General features: G+C 32.8%; 1 pseudogene; it reads right to left on the bottom strand.

Annotated features, from left to right (window-relative positions):
• Window positions 1-321: 321 nt before the first annotated feature.
• On the bottom strand, window positions 322-1,285 carry LOC118191123 (pyrokinin-1 receptor pseudogene; annotated as a pseudogene).
• Between the last annotated feature and the right edge of the window lie 23,983 nt (window positions 1,286-25,268).

Below are 25,268 nucleotides of genomic sequence, written 5' to 3'. Positions count from 1 at the left end.
TGTTTTCATCAAATTTTATTATCAATAAAAAATTATTCCTCCAAAATTTTTCGTAAATCAGCATCACATATAACATATAACTTTCTCAAAATCCCCATAAAAACTTGAGCATGTTTAATGAACTACAAAAATATTCAATCATTTATGTTATTAATATTAATTAATAAACTGGATAATTAATAAGATTATCATATTGATTACTACAAAACAATATGAAAGGACATGGAAATAAATTATGGAATTTCATAAATATATAATTATTTTTTTTTTCATTTTGCTTATGAAACTGATAATATCGCATTAGAAGACTAATCTTTAATATCAGAGTTTAACTAATAACAAAAGTTTCTTACCAAGCATTTTGATTATTCCTTTCCGGTTACGATTAGCGCTCTCTTTTTTGTTATTTCTTGCACTGGAGTCAAAGTCCTTTGACAGTACCTTTTGATTTACGAAGCAGGTTTTCCCCATGGCTAACGGCAAGCGCAGTTGGAGCCCAATCTTGATGTAAAGTGAAAATATGATGACCAGTGGGACCCAGAAAAACAACAGCGACGAAACAAGAAATGCATGGTTCATGGGTCTCTTGAGGGCGCATACGGCTGTGTGCCACATGATTTCACCAGTAATGGACATCCTGTATATGACACCAAACTGAAGAGAAACAGGCATTGCGCAGATTGCAGACAGTACCCAAACTACCACTGTGGTTTTGACTGCTCTGGACAAGCTGGACATGGCATGGGCTTTGAGGGGATGGCAAATTGCCACGTATCTCTCAACTGTGAAAGCTGTGATTGTCAGTATAGATGCGTATGTTGACGTCTCAGCAGTTAATCCACGTATGATGCACATTGCTTCCCCCAAGGAATACGGCTGTGGTACCCATAACTGGTAAACTTCTTGAGGAAGCCCCATAATCAGCAATAACAAGTCACTCACAGCCAGGCTGAAGAGATAATAGTTAGTGGCGGTATGCATATAAGTGTTACGAGCAATTACGATGCACGTGCAGATGTTACCAACGACACCTGTCACTAACAAAACAGCGTATACTACAGTCATAGCTATGATGATTGTAAAGTTCTGTTGAAGATCGAAGGTGTCTTCAGCATAGTTTTCTTGCCACCATATCACGTTGTTTAGCATATCATTTGTCAAGTTTTTCGTGTCGATACTCTTATTGAAGAGCAAAAAAATCGAGTTTTCGATTTCCGCCATCTTAAATGAAGAATTCGACGCAGTACTTGATTTACTCTAAATGGTTTGGGAATTTTTACATAATTTTATCGCTTTTTCCCGTTAGTTAATATCTGGATTTTAAAATCAAAGTATTTTCAAGAATTTCTCTACGTAAAATTTAAGTTAATAAATAAAAAAAAGTGTTTTTAATTTTTTAATAATATTAATTAAGGTTTCTTTAATGTAATATATTTATACATATATAAAGCCTAATGCTTAAAATGATTTATGGCAAAAAACGTCAAATTAAATCTCACAATTAATTATTAGTAATTAATAAGTTACGGATAATTTTAAAGTATGAGCATGGGGTGTTGACTTTGTTATTAACTAAGCTAAAGAATAAATTATGAATATTACTAGGAAAATTTAAGACATTTTCGCATATAAAATTTGTTTACTTATTCGGAATAAAAATTACAATAGCAAAGAATTATGGAAACGCCAATTTATAATTATTTTCTTAACAAATTACAAAAAAAAAAAAAAAAAAAAAAAAATTGGAATAATTTCCGAATTCACTCTTTGGAAAACGAGCAGTTAATATAATTCAATCTATTATTATTCAATCAATTAATACAATAATATAATTCAATCTTTTAGAATGTAAGCTTGCTTATCAATCAAAGAAAACCTTTTATCGAATATAGAGATGTATTTGAAAGGAATTTAATTTATTTTATGCACACAAATATAATTTTTTATTTTAAATACAAATTTAAAAATAAACTTTTAAAAGAAATATTGAAAAATATAATAATAAATCTAATTTGTTAAGTACATGTAAGTTAATTCAACTTATTATATTCACTAATTAACTGCATTAAATTTAAGATTAGAATATATATAATTTTCATGCAGCTTAAATGCCAAGCTTATATTCTTTCTTACCTCCAGAAGTCTACACAACAGCTTATAAATTATTAAGCTTTCGAATTAATTTCTACCATTACCTATCATAACAAAAAATATTTAAGCTGTAGCTCATATTAAGCATTTTCGAATGTTTAAAGAGATACTATTATTTTTTTTTTTTTTTTTCAATTTGACTCATTTGTTTGAAGAGCATAAATGTAAACATAATATTCAGTTTTTGATATTTAACAATTCTTTTCAAAGAAGTCTTTATGACAAGGATTTAGAAAGAGTATTCCTAAATTATCATAAATAAATCTTATTGCTATTTTATTCCTCAAATATTCTTTTAAATTTTGTTATTTCACATTTTCTTTCGAGAAAAATCACGTACTGAATATATTCATCATCTATGATATTAAATGATAAACACACTTTCATAAGCGCTATCCGAATGTCAACAGTTCAATATCGTTTACCTCATCCTTGGACCAAATCCACCGCCACTTCTAAACTGCTCGCGTGCTGAGAGCTAAGCAGAAAACAGTAACAGATTCTCTGACTTGATATATTACTGCAGCGCCATCTGTGGGAACTTTCGAATGATAAAAATGTAAAGAAAATGCAAGAGTTCAGCGAAGATTTATAATCTTTGGGTAACTAAATGCTTCTTTTAAACAGTAATTTTTTGCTTTCTACCTGTAAAAGTTAAAGTACATTCAAAACAGACGATTTTTAAATCGATTGGGTCATATAAACAATTATATTTCCGTTTATTAGAATATCATTTAGAAGCAATTTTATAAGAATTTTTCCAATTTTTCTCAGGCTTTATGTTATGTTAAACTACATGCCATTTATCAACCATGTTGATATATATCAACCATGTTGATGCATGTATTGCCATAGCAATAGATGTAATTTATCTTCCATGCGATTTGACAAACAGATAGTTTCCAAAGTGGTGTTCTTCGACGGAATTATCTTGAATTTATTTCTTCAGTTCTAAATTCTAAACAAAGAAGTTCTATAATAAATCATTGTTTTAAATTTGAGATATAAAGCCAACTAATGGAAAAGTTTATTATAACTCAAAGTTGTAATTGTTATTAATCTTTGTAGCGCTATTACTTATCTATTACAATACTATTAAAATTATTTATACTATTAAAATCCGTATGCGTCTGTCCGTGTGTCTGTTTGTGGCATTATCTTCTCCGGAACGGTGAGGAATTGGATTTCGAGACAGATAAACCCGCATTACAAAAAAATTCGTGGAAAGGCATTTCGAATATTCTCACCTTCGTACGACTTTAATTAGTGGAAATATTAATTAAAAACTTTCTGAGCGGCAACAGTCCCGCGCACTGGAGATAAAAATTTGTTTTATTTTGAAAAGTGTTGCCACTGATCGCTTTCAACTGGTTTATTTGATCACGGCAAAACACAGTAGGGCTCTCTGTCTAAGCGGAGGGATGCCTTCGTGGAGGACTTTCTAAGAGATATTGGCTCTTATACACGTTTACACATGGAGAAAACTACAGAAACACCCATGTACGAACCTAAATTCACCAGAATTCCCGAAATACCAGTGTTCAGCGACTTTACCGCTCGGCCATTTGTGGGCCCATTTCCGTGCTGTAATTATATTTGATTCATCTCCGTTTATTACTGTAAGAGTGACAATTCTAGAACTGATTTAAAAGTGTTCTAAAGATTATTATCTTTTTCTCTTAAGTAAATTGTGGGCCCATTTTAAAAATTCTTTATTATTTAAAACGTCATTAATGAAATTTGTTAATGAATGTATAGTTTTCTCCATTAAACAGGCATACATGGCATTGGAGAAAAATGCAAAAAGATTTAACTTTTCCATTAACGGAAATACCTGGTTTCTTCCTTGTACGAAGTAAAGGAAGTACTGCAATCACGAAAAATTCCGTTTATCGTATTTCAAAGAAAATATCCATTTTGACCGTTATTGAATGCAATTTAACGATGTTTTTGATGTTTTGTTCTGTACCTAAAGACAGAATAAAGGATCCTTTCTTCCCAAACGAATTATAAAACTAATTTAAAATGGATTCAAAAGAGATTTTTGTGACTTCTGTACGTACGTATATACCTGCGTATATATATGCGTACGCATATACGTATGCATGTATGTATCTATCTCGCATAACTCAAAAACGAATAGCCTCAGAACATTGCGATTTTGTATTAGGGACTACTATAACATGTAAATGCGTACCTCCCTTTTTGGTTGCAATAGGCAGCACCAAAAGTATATAAATATATGTATATCTCGCTTAATATTTCAAAACAATTTATTACCTTGATGAACAATACATTTCATTAAGTATTATTCATTCACTACGATAGAACTATCAATTTTACATTCAGATATATCGTTAAGGCGCCCACAAATGGCTAAAGAGTAAAAGCCACTAAACACTGGTAGTTTGGTCGCGGGTTCGAGTCCCGGTGAAAGGGTTGTTTGCAGGGATATTTTCGTGATTTTGCCCATGTGCAACATTGATACGAGCTAGTTTCCCTTAAAAAGTCCTCCACGGGGCATCCCTTCCTTTCCGTGTAGTGTCTAACGTAATAAATAAATATAAATATACTGTTAAATGTTAAAAAAACATACAAAAGAGACAAACATAAAAGCTCCAAGTTGTTTTTTTTTCCTCATATCTCATTAAAATCCACCTATGTTGTTGCCAATGAATGTGGATCTTTAATGTAAAAAGAGAATTTTATAGGAGGAAGAAATTTTGGAAAGATATGGTAGAAGCATAGGATAATCTATTACTGCTTGCGGCAGAAAATCATATGATATCTTGTAAATTAAATTGTTGCACTCATAGCTTAGAACATAGTCAGGTACAGCAATTTAAGAAATAAACATTCTGACTTATGTGATTAATTTTAATGCAGCAAATCCGTTCTAAAAATGTGTAAACAGCTTCTTTGTAAGTCATTTGTAATTAATTATTATTAGGGTACATAACAGACTTCGTTTTTTTTTTTTCATAAGACTGATTTTTTTAGTTTAAAACAATAATAAATTATTCATTTTGTTGTGAAACGTATTTAAGGCCTAAAATAAATATTTTGCATTTATTGCTTATTAACCCTAAAGGCTTCGTATTTTTTGCTTTGAAAATGATTGAATTTTATTGTTATTATCTTCCGGTTAAGGCTTTTATATCTTTAGTTAACCTGCACGTTATAGTTGTAAAATTATCAACAACTGAAAAGTTGTTGCTTAATTTTTTTACCACAGCAGCCATTTTTGTTTGCATTTGAAACTTTGCAAAATAGTGGATTTCTAGCCAATCTAGAGAAACTAAGCTTCGCAACAACAAAGTAGTGTCTACTTTTATTATTGAGAATCAAATTATGCTTAACCCTTCTGTAATTATCATTTAAGTTATTACACTATTCCATATATTGACTCAACTCAGTGTTCGCAACAAATCAAGTCAGTTTCTGCACATTCAGTGTCTTTTTGCCGGGAGAGACCAACAGTAAACTAGTTTTGTGCACCGAAAAATATGCCTTTTTGCACGCTGGCCAAATTGCTTGTTTTTGCGTAAAAATTGCAATTTTAATTGTAAAAAAAATTTCATTGTTTTAACTATATGTGGTGTTTTATGTATTTCTATATCTTTTAGGTTTTAATACAGATATTTTGAGTTTTTGTGTATTTTTGCCTTCTCGCGAAGTGAGAACTGAATTAACTAAATGCGAAATGTACAGGGGTTGGACAAAAATATGGAAACACTTTTAAAAATACATGTTTCTTTGCTTAATATGGTGTAGGAAACCCGTTGGCATCCAAAACAGCTTGCAGTCTTCTCGGAATGGATAAATACAGTTCCCGTATGTTTGCTAAGCTGTGTGAACAGAGGCTTTGTCGTCTTGGAAGACACCATCACCATCGGGGAACAAGGTTTGTACCATGGGATGAACTTGATCGGCCAAAATGTTCACATAAGTCTTGGCAGTCATGCGCCCTGACACAGTTATCATGGGGCTAGCAGAGAACCACGATATGGCTGCCCAAACCATAACAGAACCCCCGCCATGTTTCACTCTTGGCAACAAGCAGTCTGTATTATAGGCTTGAGATGGCGTTCTCCAGACGTAAACTCGGCCAGAAGTGGGAAACAATGTGAAAGAAGACTCGTCAGACCATATTACTAGCTTCCACTGCTCTTATAGTCCAGGCTTTATGACTTAAACACCACCTTTTCCTGTTACAGGCATTAGCAATACTGATGAGTGGCTTCTCAATTGCAGCACGGCCAGCAATTCCCTGTTTATGAAGCTCCCTTCTAATTGTTTTGGTACTCACAGGGTTCGGTAACACAACATTCATTTCAGCAGTAACTTTTGCAGCTGTGGTCTTCTTATTTTTCGACTCAATTGTCCTTAATGATCGTCTGTCACGATCACTCAGGACACACTTTCGTCCGCGCTGTGATTTAGCAGATGATGTTTTTCCGCTTTTCAAATATGCGAAATAAATCTTCGATACAGTACCTCTTGAAAGACTAAACACCTCGGCTACCTTGCTTACGGAAGCACCTACCATACGTGCTCCAACAATTTGCCCACGTTCGAAGTCTGTTAACTCTGACATAATGCAATGACAACCTCACATAACAGTACTCCGACAACAACTGAACTGTTTAGCACATTTACGAAGTTGTATAGGTGGCGTCAGTAGTCAAAAACGCCAGCGCCACCTACATATTTCATTAAAATCAATTTTTCTTTTCAAACATGCATTTCACAAGGTGTTTCCATATTTTTGTCCATCCACTGTATCTCTAATGAAATTCGAGGAAATACGTTTAAATCAAAGGCAGGAAAAAATGCGTATAATTTAATATTCCGTACAAGAAAGTCATGTGGTGTACACATCAGATTTATTTTAATTATTATTTTATTGCTTATACTGTTATTTCTTATGATCTCGTTTCTCTTCTTTCTCATGATCTGAAATGTGTATGCACCGTATTTGAGAAATATTCGCTTATTTTGATTAATGCTGCAGAGAGTATAAAATTATTCTTTACCAACTTAAAACACCTTTTATTTCAATTACGTATTAGTGCAGACTCGATGAAAAACATAATCACAAAAGCAGCTTATTGGATTTACAGTCTTTTGTCAAAAACAAATGACGATACTTGGAATGGTGTCTACATTTACGGTCTTGTATGGTCAAATGTATATGAAAGGTAAAGAAAAGAAATTATAAATGATACTTTTATATCGTTACTTCACAGAAATCTCCAATTTAGTTTTAAATTGAGGATTTATTTTTCATTGCAATGGCACTGAAAAAGACATTTTCAATACCAACGTATTGTCAAAATAAAGCTATTAACTTATCTAGGATTTCTAGTTTTATTTATTTTAGTTGAACACTTCCGAGAACATTTTCATTTCTTATTCGTTTAATGAGTAAGTAGAATCCATTAAAACTTAAAATTGATGTTTCAAATAATTTTGTATTAAACTCTTTTGAACACAGGTTCAGGCAAATACGCTTTTAATACTGTTCTATCATTCTAAATGTTTTAAATGAAATGGGAAAAAATAGTGCACTCATCAAAAAGGAACTATTTTCTTAAAGAAAGTATAACTATATGCAGGCAACTATAATAATATATTCCCCTTATACGCAAGCAATTATTTAAGTAAAATACATAGAGGCATTTATTTAATCTCTACAGTACGGATTTTGAAGACAGGAACTTTTATAGCGAAGCCTTTCCAAAATTTTCTGAATGCTACGCTACCACGCATTTATTCTTCATGTGAATTTCCATTAGGCAAAACATAATACCATTATTTTTTTCCCATATGCCTCTGCATATAGCCAGTTCTCAGACGATCGTTTTTCGGTAAAGCGCACAAAATCGTAACTTCATTTTGCAAATTTAACTTTCAGGTGTTGAACTATGTAATTAATGAAACGAGCTATTTAAAAGCAATAAATGTACTTCTCAATAATTTAATGATATCAATATTATTTGTAACATATGTAATTAACAATGGTTACAGTCGAAAAGATCGCGGCTAAAACATCGCGGACGAAAACGTCGCGGGGAAAACGCAGTGGTACAAAATATCGTGGGAGAAAATAATGCGGTTTCAAAACTTCGCATTTTAAAAACATCGTCGTCGAAAATATCGTGGTAAAAAACAGCTACAAAAGCATCGCATGACGATAACATCACTGTCATGCGTTTTTCAGCCTTTAATAACTGTAAATGGATATTCGCATAATAATTTGTGATGAGCGCAAGATGGAAAGAAGGGTAATTTTTACTTTCATATTTTTATTAACTAATAATTTTTTTAAAAATCAGAACAATAAATATAAACAAAACAAGAAATAATTTTCACTATAAGAGTATCAGATTAACAAAAGTGAAGAAAATAATCTCATAATTAACTTAGCAATTTTTTTTTATAAATAAGGTCAGGCAGTTACTTATCTTTCGTTTTCTATTCTTTTTCAAATTATACTTTTCGTGAAAAATTGCCAGTAAAAACTTCATAAAAAATAATTTATTAATGACTTTTAATAGTTAATTATGTCAGTTTAAAATTCTATTAAGTGCTGTAAGTTGCATTAATTTTTTATGCTTAAGTTTCCATTTTAGATTTTCAGCAAATATTTATCAGTTAATAAAAAATATGAAAGTAAAAATTTTCCATCTTTTCATCTTGTGCTCGCAACTAGGGCTATCTGCCTAAGGGAAGGGATGTCTTCGTGGAGGATTTTCTAAGGAAAACTGGCTCGTATACACGTTACACATGGGAAAAACCACGAAAACACCCATGCAGCCAGCCCGTTCGCGGGATTCAAACCTCGGACCAAATCATTATGCGAATTTCCATTTAAAGTTATTTGAAATTATTAAACGCATGTCTGCGATGTTATCATCATGCAATGATTTGTAGGTGCTTTATTTTTTATCACGATATTTTCGACAACGATGTTTTTAAACTGCGAAGTTTTGGAACGGCATTATTTTCGACAACGATATTTTGTACCACGATGTTTTAGTACTACGATTTATTCTCGTTTTATTTTTTCCCACGATGTTTTGTACCACAACGTTTTCTCCTTGCGTTGTTTTCTCTGCGACGGTTTGCCGTGATGTTTTCGGCGGACACCTTAACAACATATTCGTTTGGCAAGAAAGTAATTTCGGTTTTTTAATATAAAATAAATCTTAATTTGTTTCTATACAAAAAAATTAACTATAATCAGTCAAAAATCTTCCTTCCTTTTGGTGACCTTTTGCCACCTTTCTGGTAATTTCATGATTCCGAAATAATAGACCTTATTTTTCTTATCGGCAGAAAAACTCAATTAAATGCAATTTGAGTTCATCGTTACTTCTGAAATTTTTACCATTTAAGAAGTTTTGCAAAATTCGAAATAAATGATATCGATGGTGCGAGGTCGGAGCTATATGGCGGATGCGACATCGCTTCCCACCCTGTGATGTCAGGCCTATGACCATACACAATATCTATGTTTTAACCAGATTCGGTGCTGCAAATGCGGTGAACCGCACAGAACAAGCGAATGCAATAAGAAACCCGATGATAAACCGACTTGTATTTTCTGTGGTGAAAATCACGTCAGTAGTTATAGAGGATGTAAGGAGTATCAGAAAAAAATCTCGAAACTAGAAAGAAAATCTATAACTCGAAAAGAAAGTCGCCCACCCACCCCCAGCATAAATGATTTCCCGAGCCTGGTAAAGACAACTGAGAAAGTAATTAACACGGAGCAGCAAGATTTCTACAGTAAGAAATCGAAGGAACCCAAAAATTACTATCTCACAGAATTACCCACAGCTCGAAAGACTGGTTGTTTGACAAAAACATCATAAATCTAATGGAGATAATCATTCAATGCATCGTAAAATTCTGGAACTCAACTAGAAAAGCTGAAACCAGGTTTTGAAGCAGTCAAGACATTGGTTGCTTTTGCAGAAGAGAAATAGTCACGTGAGATGCAAAGCCCCGCCCACAGTGCAATTGCTGACTTATGGACAGATATAATGCTATACTTTGACTTCCCGTGTTCCGCGAAAGATTCGCATTCACATTCCCACCCGAGACCCAATAATTCCGTACGTTTTGCCAAAGATGTGTGAGGCCAAAGATGTGTGTTCTGTATGATGTATGGATCTCTACGGATGTAGTCAAATCTAGTATCTCTACGGATGCTAGTCAAAATGACGGGTAAGCTAGTTTCACAGTTAATCGTAATAAACCTTTTTTTTAATTATTTATTTATTTATTTATTTATTTTTTGCAAAACATGTAAAAGTAGTTAGAACGTAGATACTAAATAAATGTCACAGTTCAACAGAAATATCTTTTGATAACTTCGAATTCAATATCAACGCACCGCGGTTAGCCAGAATATGAAACTAATGCAACTGTTGAAATCATAATCATCCTCATTATCTTGGTTTAGTATTAATTTAGCAAATACCAAAATGGTGAAAACACTAAATGTTCTGAAGCAAATATTCATAACAGACGATTAAAAGCTTAATAAATGTGTTCTTAATGATATCAGTTTTTTTCAGGACTTAAAAACAAGAAAATTACTTATCTGAGAGTTATTTATGTTACTGCAGCTCTTAAAATATTGCATACTTTTACCTGTTGCAAATAATAACTTTGAGGCCAAAGGGGTTTTCTCCCTAAGGGACTGTTGTTTTTGTTTTCCGATTTTGCGTCGAATCACTTTGAATATCCATTTCACATTTCAAACTCTTGCCACCAAATATTATCGCCCTGTATTATACTTGAAGAAATTAAGTAATGAACAATCTGCATAAACGTATATATGTTCCCGCATTGTGATAAAACAACGGTACCTTGAGCCATCCAGTTTTGAATGACGTAATCCTACTTCGAATATGGGCATCTGAAAGCCCAAATTTGAAATTTGAAATTTGAAATTTGTTTCATTATCGATTTCATATTTTTAATTAACTAAGCCAAGGATTTCAAAGCGAGCAATGGCAACGTTGTACAGAAAAAAACATTTTTATCTCCTGCGCGTGAGACTGTATATCGGAAATTCTATAGGTATGTTCAATTCAAAATTATTTTGCGATATTGATCTTAAACTGAATTTTATGGTTTCAGTGCGAAGAGCATGATATTTAATAAATAAAGGTAACACTCAAAATGATAAAAAAAAACGCCTCTTTGGACGTAATTTAAAATCTGAAACCTTTCAGATTTTCTTTAGTCCAAAGGCGCTTTGCCCCTAAAGGACTATTGTTTTCCTTTTGCGATTTTGCGTTGAATCACTATAAATGTCCGTTTCAGTTTTCAAACTGTTGCCACCGAATATTATAGTCTAGCATTATATTTAAAGAAATTAAATAATGAAACATCTGCGTACATGTATGTCTATTTCTCGCATTGTGATAAAACAACGGTACATAGAGCCATCGAATTTTGATTGACGTTATCCTCCTACGAATGCATGCGAAGAAGAAATTTGAAATTGGGAATTTGTTTTATTATCGATTTCATATTTTGTAAAACTTTAACGAATTTTTGAGTAAACGATTTAAAAGCGAGCAATGTCAACACTCTAAAGCGGGGGGGGGGACATTTTTATCTCTAGCGGGCGCGGAACTGTGTATCGGAAATTCTAAAGATATGCTCATTTTAAAATTATTTTCCGATATTGCTACTGAACTGAACTTTATGGTTTAAGTGCAAATAACATGATATTTAATAAATAAAGATAACACACAAAACGTTAAAAAAATGCCCCTTTGAACTTAATTTAAAATCGGAAAAAAATTTCAGATTTTGGGGGTGGGGGAGCTTGTATTTTTTTTTAAGTTAGTCAACTGTATTTATTTACAATTTTTTGCTACTGAAATTTTATACAGTAATCTAAATTTTGATATACGGCATGAGACATAAAGTAACATAAAGATTCTAAATATACCAGATCGGATTATTATATTTGTGCATCTGTGGAATTAGAAATTCTAGTTTAAAAGTAAAAAAGAAAAGAAAAATAATTTGTCCACTTACTTCTAATTTTCTAATCCTTATATTTTGTTTGCATTTTACGATAGAAATATACTTTTACATAAAAGTTAGAAACATGTAGACCCATGCAACAATTAAAAGAAAAAATATTTAATAGCTTCAAAAGGGAAATATGAAAACCAAAAGCTTCTTTCATTTCCGATAATTAATAGACCGTCATACATATACGTAAAGCAATATATATATATATGAAAGATTTTTAGATAAATCGTCTGCAATAGAAAAGCTATTTAATAGCCTGGTAAACATTAAAGATATGTTTTCTTCGTTTTCCAGGATTAGTTCTTTCATAGGATGGCTTGTGGTTCAACGTTAATTAAATACAAAAAACTGGCAACATATATTTCTTTTTCAGTAAGAGCCAATATAAAGATAATCCATCCAAGACACAGTTCGTCTAAGAAATGGAAGAACTAATTTCAGCTGCTTTCTTAAGTAAACCTATTAGGCTCATATTGTTTTCGAAATCTTTTGTTTTGGTAGTTTTCTTAGAAAGAAATGTAGACTTAGCTTATAACTTGAATTCAGACAATAGTCTTAGTAATCCTTAGGCTATATTTAGAGCTCTTTCGATCAAGAAGTCATAATGGTGAATTTTTACATTATGTTAACTTGGCGATTTTTTGGCGAAAATTTGGCGACCAACCCTGCTACAGCAACCTACTAGTTTTGCTTTGGACGCCATTTTGTTTTCACAAAGTTAAAGGCATAATTTTTTTTTTTAATTAACATTTTTTCCAATAATCTGCTAACCCAATTACTTTTATAGAATTACATTAAAACAGCCACACGTCAAAATTCACTGTTAATTTATTGGAAAAAATGGAAGAAGAAACGGGTATCAAGACCCTACTCTTTACACATTTTTGTGCTTCTGGACTTTTAAAAAGCAGATTGTCCAAGCGTCGACCTACAGCCCTATTTGGACTTTGAAAAGGTGTTCAAGTGGAATGGAATAAAATACTTTTTCCGCTTCTAGAAAAGGCTGTATTGTTTTGAAATACGATGTAGAGAGATAGTGAAGAATGAGGTTATTAAATAAAACATTTAAAACCCCAAAATTTTAGATAAGATATTTCTTTGGCATATTTTGATCTATCTAGGGCCTAAGACACCCCTGCCCCCTTAAAAATACGCTAAGATTAAAATATGAAATGGTGACCAGCAGAGGAACGGGTAAATCTTTATATTATGGTAACTTGGCGATTTTTTGGCGAAAATTTGGCGACCAACCCTGCTTTAGCAACCTGCTAGTTTTTTTTTGGACGCCATTTTGTTTTCACAACGTAAAGGCCTTTTTTTTTTTTTTTTTTTTTTTTTTTCCACTCAGCATTTTTTCCAAAAACCTGCTAGCCGAATTACACTTATGCTAGAACTTTTATGGAACAAAAATGCTTAATCATGACGAAGATTAGGTGCGAAATTGGGAGAAAGGGCAAAATCACCCACTGCCTGCCGCGATTTTAAGAATTGCACATACGCGGTATCCATGTACACGTCGACCTATTTTCACTTAAAAACATCCCAGAGTTGCACAAAAACGGCATTGCGCACACGCTTGGCTTATTCATTCATGTACACATCGACCTATTTTCACTTAAAAAAGTCACAGAAAATTGACAAAAATCCAATTCTTCTTACTCTTGTGAAAAGCGCCAAACAAATAAGTGGGCGATTCTGCACTTTAGCATCGAAATTGTTTCTAAGTGCTTATTATTTCAAATCACGATCGGAATTTTCCGGAAAATGTCACATTACATGTCTCATGATCTCTCATTTCTCTGAGACTAAATAATCTGTGATTCGAAGTGTGTACTGAGATTATTGCTGAAGTCCTAGCTAGTAACCTTTATCGCCTTACCAAAATGTCGCCAAACTACGTGTTACCATTTTCTAGAGATTAGCCGTCATAACTTTTAGACTATAGTAAAGAGTTATTTATATCCCACTTCGATATTCTACTAAGTCAAAACATCAAAAATGAGCGTTATATTTGCAAATTTTCACAGGACTAGTTTCCATGGTTTTACCGAACCATCAACCTCAACAGCCAAAGTGCAAATGAACGAAGTAAAATATAGTGAAAAGATAAGATAAGAATGGCTGGGCAGGTGTTAAGCCACTGGCGCCATCTATTGATGAAAGAAGAAAACTAAAACATAATTTTATTAAAGGCTGAAGGTAAAGATGGATTGGAATCAGGATCGTTAACTAGAACAGAAAGTTTTTTTTTTAATGTGAAACGCCTCTAGAAAATTTAATTCACCAGTGGAAGGTTTTTTTTAATACTTTTGACTGCAGAAAAATGGAAAATGTGATTTTCGGACCAAAAATGCTGGGCAACAGAGGACTTCTGTGTTTCCTTTTTCCTAACATATGCCAAATGTTCTTTAACGCTAAATTTTAAGGCTCTCTGAGTTTAACCAATGTAAATTAAACCACACTCGCAAAGAATCCAAATACCCCAGAAATTCATAACCGGAATGCGGTCCCTTAAGGAAACTCGGAATTTTATTGATAGGATAATAAACAACTCGCAAGTTAAATTTCTGCAATTTGTTCTTTGACTTCTAAATTAAAATTTTGTCAGCGTGTTATTTTAATCTAGACCAGTGGTGCGCAAACTAGGGGTCGCGACCCCTGTGGGGGTTGCCAGAAGTTTTTTGGGGGTCGCCAAATTTTTATGAAATGCATTATGCCTGCATGCTGCATACAGTGTACCATTAAAATATTCGCATAATTTTTCCCTTTCGATTTACTTAAGAAAAATTTAGAAAAAAAATTAGGGAAGTGCGTTAGGAAACAAGGTGTGCCTTTTAACGGCCGACATCTCTCAGTTTCAAATATTCTTCTAAACTAGAGTTTAATTTGCCTGCAATTGTTTTAGTTTATCCTCGAGTTTTATCATGTGACGATGTGTAATTATGATTTTTTATATTTTTATCGGGCTTTGCTACTCTTTGTTATCAGGTATGTACTATCATTAGAGAAAGATCTCTGTTAATTTTATTGAATATCTCGAAAAAAAAATGATAAAATTTTATATATTCTTTGTTTTAGTTTAAATAATTTAACCCCTATCTTCATAATGGATAAATGAGTAATACGTACACCAGGTACATCTTCAGCTAACAAACGAACAAATACTGACGAGGAGTCGCAAAATACTGAACTAAATGCCCGATCTAAAAAAATAAGAAAATACAATGAGGAATTTATTAAGTATGGTTTTACATTTTGTGTTGTTGATGATGAAGAACGCCCGATATGTGTCATTTGCAACGAAAAATTAGCAAATGAGAGCATGAAACCAGCTAAATGAAAAAAGCACTTGGAAACTAAACATAAAGAATTTCAAAATAAACTTCAAAAATTTTTCAAAGACGAGCTGAAAATTTGAAAATTCAAAGTGCACATTTAAAGAAATTTATAACAATACCTCAGAAAGCATTACGAGCTTCTTTAGAAGTTTCTTATCTAACAGAAAAAACAATGAAACCCCATACAATTGGAGAATCCCTTATCCTTCCTGCAGCAACTAAGATGACATCAATTATGCATGGCGATAAATATGGAAATGAACTAAACAATACCATTATCAAGAGATACCGTGTCTCCGCGGATTTCCGAAATGTCACGAAATATCGAGTCAGAAGTCATAAAACGCATACAAAATTCATCTGTATTTGCTTTACAACTGGACGAGACTAATTATTTACGTTAGGTTTGTTTTTAATGAAGATACAACAGAAACGTTTTTATGTTGCAAAAGTTTGGAAGGAAAAACAACTGGAGAAAAAATATTCGAAGTAATAAATGAATATTTTGAAACAAAGTCCATTACCTGGGCAAACTGTGTTACGGTTTGTACTGATGGTGCTGCAGCATTAACAGATTCGAATAAATGGCTCAGAGGCTTAATTCAGAAGGTGGCGCCTTATATGGTATTTAATCACTGTATGATTCATCGGCAAGCTCTTGTTTCAAAAGATATGGATGAAGAATTGCACAACATATTACAAGACGCTGTTAGTTCAATTAACTACATTAAATGCAACAGTCACAACAGCCGTCTTTTTTCAATACTTTGCAATGATATGGGCTCAACGTATGAGAGATTACTGTTACATACCGAAGTCAGATGGCTTTCACGTGGGAAAATACTACGACGGATATTTGATTTGAGAAATGAAGTGTACATGCTTTTAATCGAAAAGAAACATAGATTGGATAGTTATTATATCAGTGAAGTTTGGCTAGGGAAGCTGAGCTATTTAGTTGATATTTTCGAAAAGTTTAACGACTTAAATTTGAGCTTGCAGGGTGAGAATTCAACTATCATAACTTCAGCCAGTAAAATTCAAGCTTTTAAGAATAAGCTTAGTCTCTGGGAAACTGAACTGAATAAAAATAACACCGACATGTTCCCTTTCTTTAACTATTTTATCAAGGAAAATAATATAGATATATTTACATTTAAAAACATCATTTCCAATCACATTGAAAAGTTAAAGGAAAATTTTTCGAGATTCGAGGAATTTCCTGAAAACGATCTTGGTTGGATTCGTGATCCATTTTCCTTTGACATATGCAGTTCAACTCTTCAAATTAGTGAGAAAGAGCAATTGATAGGTCTAATTAGTGATTATAGTCTTCGAAATCATTTTAAGACTCAGCCTTGCCAAAAATGTTGGCTATCCGTGGAAAAACAATATCCCGTTTTATGCAAGAATGCCATCAGAGTGTTAATACAATTTGCATCAACGTATTTATGTGAAACTGGATTTAGCAAACTAGATTCAATAAAAACTAAATACCGCTTGCGTTTAAACCCTGAAGATGATATGCGAATTGCAATTAGCAACATACATCCAAACATCGATGAGATAATTAGAAACTTGCAGCCACATACATCTCATTAAAGGGCAATTTACTGATTTTTGTGTTATACAAAAAGTATTTTCTTAAAATTATAAACAAAATTAATACGAGTCAGATATGATGATGTTTTTATTCGATGAAACGAAAGAAATGCGCGAAATATACATCGTATTTGTGAACATTTATCTCTAGGGATCGCCAAAAATTTTCTCTCTACAAAAGGGGTCGCAGTCGAAGAAAGTTTGCGCACCACTGATCTAGACTACTCTTTTATTTATAAATGTTTTCAGAAAACACTTGTAATCCAATTCTTTTTTAGATGTAAAGAATTCTTACCTTTTCATCTTCCAAGTAACGTCCATCGGAGCAAACGCTTGCGTTCTCGACATTGTTAGAAAACACTGACAGAATGTGTCGTCTGGTATTTGTCATAGACTGGACGTTGGATCGTTTTGAGAAGCTTGGGGTTGTCTAAAAACCTTGATCCAGTAGAACTGCTTTTATAACAGATAACTGCGAATAAAGTGGTGTACTCAGATAAGTGATAATTGAAGAATAAGGTTGTTTTGGCAAGGTAGCTATCTGTTTTTGAACAAATAAACACAAGTATCTTTGTTTCCCAAAATGTGACACTACGCCGAATGGTCGAAAGATGCATTAACTCCATTTGTATTACAACAACGCTCACAGGATATAACTTTAATACATTTCTAATATAGAGAACACGCTAACGTCTTTTGTGAACCACATTCACCTATTGCAAATTTCAGATGTGTGACATGATTTTTCTCAAATATTTTAAATTGAGCAGGGATACAATAAAATAAATTAATCTCTTTCAATAGAAATAAGCATTCCAAATCCTATGAAATCCCTGCATAGAAGGCTCTAATTATTTTTTGTTAATATCTTAGTTAAAAGCTATATTATTATTTCATCTGCAACTCTATTTTTGATGGCTAGTTAATCCAAGATTGCAAGTTAATTCACTAACACAGGATTTGTTGAGTTCGAGAAATAGCTTTCGGTAATTATCTTTTATAGTCACTTTAATGGCCCGGTGGCGCAGTGACTAGCGCATCGCGCAGCAGCACCACAGGTCCAGGGTTCGATCCCCGGGCTGGGCAAGATCGACTCAGCGTTTCATCCCTTGATTTCCATCTCTTAAGGTATCTATCTGCCTACGTTAAAAAAAACGATTTCGGCGAAAAAATTCGATTTTTTTAATTACCCAGTTTAAAAGGTCAGTTTTGTAGGATTCCGAAAATGGTTCATTTTTACGTTTGCGATAATTAGAAGAAAAGATATGTCCAATTAACTGCACTGGAAGTGAAAGCAGAAAGACCGGAAGTGCCGTTTAAAAGGCTCAACTTAAAAGTAAACAATGTTGTTATCCGTGTTTTTTTTTTTAGTCCAAAGGGATTTGAATCCCAAAGGACTATTAGTTTCGTTTTGGCATTTTGCGTCGGACTCATAAATGTCGGTTCTCTTTTCAAACTGTTGCCATAAAATGTTAGAGTCCTGCATTATATTTGAAGAAATTAAATAATGAAAATCTGCGTAAATGTATGTATATTTCTCACATTGTCATAAAATAACGGTACATAGAGTCATCGAATTTTGAATAACGTAATCCTCCAACGAATATGAGCATGAGGAAGACCCAATTTGAAATTTGAAATTTGTTTTATGATCGATTTCCTATTTTTTAAAACTTTGACGAATTTTTGATTAACAAACTCAAGGATTTCAAAGCGAGCAATGGCAACGTTGTGCAGAAAAAACATTTTTATCTCCAGCGCGTGAGTCTCTGTATCGGAAATTCTAAAGATATGCTCGTTTTAAAACTATTTTGCGATATTGCTGTTGCACTGGATCTTATGGTTTAAGTGCGAGGAACATGATATTTAATAAAGAAAGGTAACACACAAAATGTTAAAAAACGCCCCTTTGCACGTAATTTAAAATCTGAAACATTTCGGATTCTTTTTTTTTTTTTAACCTGTTTGTGTGTAAAAAATTGTGCTAAAACATTTCATTTTAATTCTGGGTACTTTTTTTTTTTTTTTTTTTTTTTTTTTTGTTGTTGCTGGCAATAATTATTTGCCTTAATGTTTTGAGCTGGGACTGGAAACACTGCGGTTTTTGAACTGGGTCTGGCAACATTGCGATTAGGTATAAAGACTATGTTGCTGGGTGCATATATAGCAGTTTTAATTTTTAATTTAAGGTATCTTGGATTACTTCCTGTGTTTGAACATTTAGGCATATCAATTGAACAAGAAATGATTAAAAATTACTTTGGAATTGATAACGAAAGAATAAAGAACTCGAAACGTCATTCGTCGCTCATTTCGAAAATAGCCAGAAAAAAATTAAAATCAAGTAGGAAATCAAAATTACTTAAGTATAAATATATGGAGGGTGTGATGTACAAATGTGGAGAATTTTAAGTGTGTAAATACAACAGAACAGTTTTTCTGTTAATGTGAAATCTTTAAATGCGTTTTCTGGAAAACTAATTTTTCTAGTGTTTTTACATACAAGAAATGTAATTACTCAAAATGTTCTAAAGGTATCTCTACTAAATTTCACAAAACCAAATCAAGTGTTTTCTATATCATTTACTAGGTTTTAAGCTACAATCTAAGTTATATTTATTAATTTGATTGTTTTGTAAGTATTTCTATATAAAACGATAAGAAATGTTTTACAAAAAACTGTGTTTTTTCATGTAATTACACATATTTCAGTAAATTTTAGAAATATCATAAACATTTTAGTTCATAACGCAGATGAGTATTGTAGTAGTATACAGTATAAATAAAATTGAAATATATGCTGTGGGAAAAAATATACGACATTTAACGTAAGTGTTAAATTCTCCTAAAAATGTGCATGAAATTGCATATATTTCAAACATTTATGAAAATATTCGTAAACATTTACCTGTTTTCATGATTTGATATCAAAATTTGACTAAATAAATATATATTTCATCAGAATTCTATGTTTAAAAAAAAAGTGCTCCGAATGTAGGCAGATACCTTAAGTCGATAAAATGAGTACCAAGTTCGCTTGGGGACTAAACACTGGGCGTCCTGCGACAAGCTGACCACTTTTTCAGGCATATGCTTACGGACCCCGGGACACACGGGGTGCGTAAGCAGATTTCGGGGCATTGCAGGCATTGGCCCATTAGGGCTGTTACGCCACTGAGCTTAGTTTTTTTTTTTTTTTTTTTTTTTTTTTTTGTAGTTATCACTTTAATACTTCTCCCTCCATATAAATTACTTGAATTCCGCTTTACCGTTGTTAGCCATAATTGCTAATATAAGCCAAGAGCCAAGGCTTGTAGGCCGTTTCACCTCGCAATTTAATAACTTAATTTTATCTGAATTTTTGTTTCTAAATTCCTGCAAGCTATGCAGTCCTCACTAAGTGTCAAATTATTCATTATTATGAAAGATCAGAATGACGTAATATGAATCAAAACAAAGTTGTTACAACGAGGTGACGAATTTTCTTTCAAATATCCAGTTTCGTAGCCGCTTACCACAGCGGCCGAGCGGTAAGGTTACAGCCGAAAACATCGCGGCAAAAACATCGCGGACGAAAACGTCGCGGAGAAAACAACGCAAGGCGAGAACATCGTGCTACAAAACATCGTGGGAGAAACGATCGCAAAGAGAAAACATCGCAGTCCTAAAACATCGTGGTAAAAAACATCGTCGTCGAAAATAAAGCGGTTCAAAAACTTCGCAATTTAAAAACATCGTCGTCGAAAATATCGTGGTAAAAAATAAAGTATCTATAAATCATCGCATGACGATAACATCGCAGACCTGCTTTTTTTCAGGTTTTAATAATTATAAATGGATATTCCCATAATGATTCGTGAGCGCAAGATGGAAAGAAGGATAATTTTTACTTTCATATTTTTTATTAATTAATACATTTTTGATGAAAAGTATAATATATAAGTTGCATTTAATTTTCTATGCTTAAGTTTCCTTCTTACTTTTTCAGCAAAAATTTATTAGTTAATAAAAAAATGTGAAAGTAAAAATTATCCTTCTTTACACCTTTTGCTCACAAATCATTATGGGAATATCCATTTATAATTATTAAAACCTGAAAAAAACATGTCTGCGATGTTATCGTCATGCGATGATTTATAGATACTTTATTTTTTATCACGATATTTTCGACGACGATGTTTTATACCACGATGTTTTAAAACTGCGATGTTTTCTCCCACGATGTTTTGTAGCACGACGTTTTCGCCTTGCGTTGTTTTCTCCGCGACGTTTCGTCCGCAATGTTTTTGCCGCGATGTTATCGGCGGACACCAGCGGTAAAGTATCTGAACACTGGTAGCTCGATCCGAGGTTCAGTTCCGCGAACGGGCTGGCTTCATGCACGTTTTCGTGTTTTTCCTCATGTCTAACGTGTATGCAAGCCAGTTTCTCTTAGAAATTCCTTCACGAAGGCATCCCTTCCTTAAGTAGACAGCCCTCGAGGCTTTTTTATAATGACATAAACCAAACCAAAGCAATTTTGTTGCCATCAAAACATCACGCAAATTGTTTAGTACGAAACTGTCATTTAGAGAACCGTCATACTGATCTCCAAATCGCTGATTCCATCTTGCGAGAAAATTATTAAATTATGTCTGCTAATGGCTAATCTAACATAAGCAAAGTAAGTTGGCGCCAAAGTTTTTTGCCTTCGAAATTTGGCGAGATTTTTGGCGGCAATCAGAGCACTAAGATGTGATTTTTGAACGTAAACAGAATAGTAACTTTTAAGTTTTGCACAAAGTGAAACGTCTCTATTTTATGTAAACAGAATAGTAAAATGAAATGATAAAATACTAGATGAGTAAAACAAAGTCCATAAACTTTGCAAGTTAAAACATAGTCCTATATATATGTAATTCATCATAAAATAGTAGAATGAATAATTATATGATAAATTGTATAACACTTTCCTCGGATATCAAAATTGTCAACCAAGTAAATATATTCAAATTCACTAACAACAGATGCATCATAAACTCACATACAAGTTACTATCGTCGTGGAATTCAACACACTAAACAATTTTCGTTTAAAATCTTAACCATTATACATCTTTCGATTATCACGTGCAAAAAACAAAACTAAAATAATAATAATAATAATAATTAACTGACTGAGGAAACCTTAACTAAATAATATTAAATGAAGACATTCAGAAATTATAAACTTCGCGTCATCGCCAACTCTTTCCCAACAACAACAGCTTAACCTCCTGCAAATATTAAACAGTAAAACTTTTAAAAACAAACACAGTATTTCAAAATTAAATTTTTAAAGAACTCTTCTGGCTACGCTAAACTCGCACTCAATTTCAATTGCCGAAATGAAGCTCTAGGTTTACCACGAAAAAACATACAGCCGGAAACCACAACCAAATCAAAATCGCGCAAATTAAAATCTCTCGCCAGTTTCGGCGCTGACTCCGATTATGGAAGATTAATCCTGCTAATTATAAATTATAATATCCGAAGTGAATCATCAAAATGCATGAAATGCAAAATGTTTACGCGAAAACCGTTTGCCATTTTGCCCATCCATCTTTCATTTGACCGAGTAAGGGCTCGAAAGTTTTCGAAGTTGTATTTTTCAACGAAATAAGGACTACATAGGATATCTTCAAGCAGTTTTTCTCAGACGAAGCACTACGTTCGATGATCGCCTCACGTGACCACGGACTTTGCTATTTTATTATTTTTTCCTGTTGACACTTATGAAGCTCGAGCTGTGTTTTCTTATATATAGTATTTAGAACATATCTCTACATCTTATCCCATACGACTTAACTTTTATTTTACATTGTATATTTGATTATTCTGGCTTATTTAAGCAGTTGTATTTTGAAATGGTAGCTGGGTATACCAGCTATTGTTTTTACAACTTAAACCCCTTATTATCTTCAAATATGTGACTGTTACAAGAATTAGGATATTTTATTTATTTTAAAAGCAATACTTCCGCCTTTTTACAGCTGACTACATAATGTAGCTGCTTTGGAAACTAGTATCCAGAAAGTTTGTGTTGCCACAAATATATCTGTAATTTAATCCGCTTTGTGACAATTTTTCATCATTTTTCCACCTTGCGCGCATATTTTAAAAATGGCTAATTGTACATACTTGAAATTGGACGGAATTCTTTATATGGGCACTATTTTTTAACTGAACCAAAAATCTGACGAATATTTTAATATTAAAATTTTTAAGGACTAAAACATTGAACATTTTTTTAATAAAACACATTTTATAACTTCAGCTGCAAATAAAATAAAATTTTAAATTAAATTATTAGAATTTTCGGTTCACAGTAGTTTCCAAATGTTATAAAAGCTATATAGTAAATATAGAATTAAATTATGCAACAGAATGTTTTAAACTCTGCGCGCAAGGTGGAAACATGACGAAAAATTGTGTTACAAAGCGGATTAAATTATAAAATTATTTGTTATAACACAAACTTTCTAATTACTATGTCAGAAAGCAGCTGTATTATATTATGTAGTCAGCTGTAGAAAGTTGGAAGTAATTGCTTTCAAAATAAATAAATTATCCCAACTTCTGCAACAGTCACATATTCGAAGATCGTATGAGTTTTAAGATGTACGAGTCCCTTAATAATATGAGAGAAATTTCATCTAACTGATATGTAATAATCTACTACAAGGTTATATGAGTTATTCCACATACACGTCGCACAAGAACTAAATTACTGTTCTCGCTTTAGTTAACCAAACCTTTTAAAGCTGGCTTATTTATAATTTTGCTCTTGCTCAGTTGCATGTCTTTGCGTAAGTGGGACAACATACAGAAATAATAAATAATCTCAAAATTTAACAAACCAAGTGAGCAATAAGAAAGTCATATCTACGTTCAGTACAGTTTGAAATCATTTTTCAGTTAACCTCTTTCGCCATTTTCGGGAGAAAGCGCTGAGTAATTAATGATAATTTGTGAAATATTCTGTCAAAATAAAAACTTACAAAGAAGCTTCGACTTTTAGATAATATAGTGTTACGAAATATAAAGGCGCGGTGAGATGGCTTCCCCGCAAAGCAGTTTTAGGGTTGCCATAAAATAGCAAGGATGGCAGGGTTCCCACATTTGGCGAGAAATAACCCATTTGGCGACAAAATTGGCGATATACCATGGACGGTTGGAGAACCTTCTGGAACGAATTCTTACCGGTTTAGTCCAGAATGTTCCCAAACACAAGCCGAAGGCTATATAAACCCTCAGTAAAAACAGTAATAACTGCCCAAAGTGTTTGATACCGGCAGCGTTAACTATTTATAAACCAGAATGAAAATACAAAGTTTAATTTCCAACTTTGCAAAAACCAGTCTGTACTTATCCCACTTCACCTTAATGCAATAAGAACCTCCTTATGCATAGGCAAAGGAAGTAAATTTATTGTTTCACGTACTAAATTTATTTCGCTGTAAATTATTAAATTAAAAAATAATTGTGCATCCATAAAGCACACTTTGTTAAGATTAAATATTTTCTTCAAACTTAAATTTTGAAACTTGTAAGGTACAGTACAGTTTTATACAGGGCTGTGGAGTCGGAGTCGGAGTCGGAATCATGGAGTCGAAATTGGAATCGGAGTCGGGAGATTTTGGGGTAAGAGGAATCGGAGCTGGAGTCTCTAAAAATAGGTCGACTCCGACTCCAATTTTTGTTGGACAGTTTGAATTTGAAAATAAATTAAAATGAATTGAAAAAACAAATTAATAACAAGCTGAGTTATTATTTTTATTTATGGACTATATACATTAATAAATAGTTATTTTCTATCTTATTGACAGATTAATAAATAAATATAAGGGAGAAGGATGGATGTGATATTTGCCATTAGTGATTACACTGTTTCATTTAGTTAACAAATCTCAATGGTAAATTTAGGTAAGCAGCAATAGCAGCAAGAACTCCCAAAATGGATGCCATTCTTAGAAAGCGAGCAGGAAAAGAAGCAATTTTGATCAAGCAACGCGATAAGGAAGTACATATTTGATGATAAAGAGGTTGTTAGAATTAAGAACATTTTTAGAAGATGTGGATAACCCTAATG

This window comes from Stegodyphus dumicola, chromosome 7 (assembly GCF_044657685.1).
Source record: "Stegodyphus dumicola isolate Sdum_Otavi_A_Nest chromosome 7, ASM4465768v1".
NCBI lineage: Eukaryota > Metazoa > Arthropoda > Arachnida > Araneae > Eresidae > Stegodyphus > Stegodyphus dumicola.
This window is presented reverse-complemented; position numbering and strand designations above follow the sequence as displayed.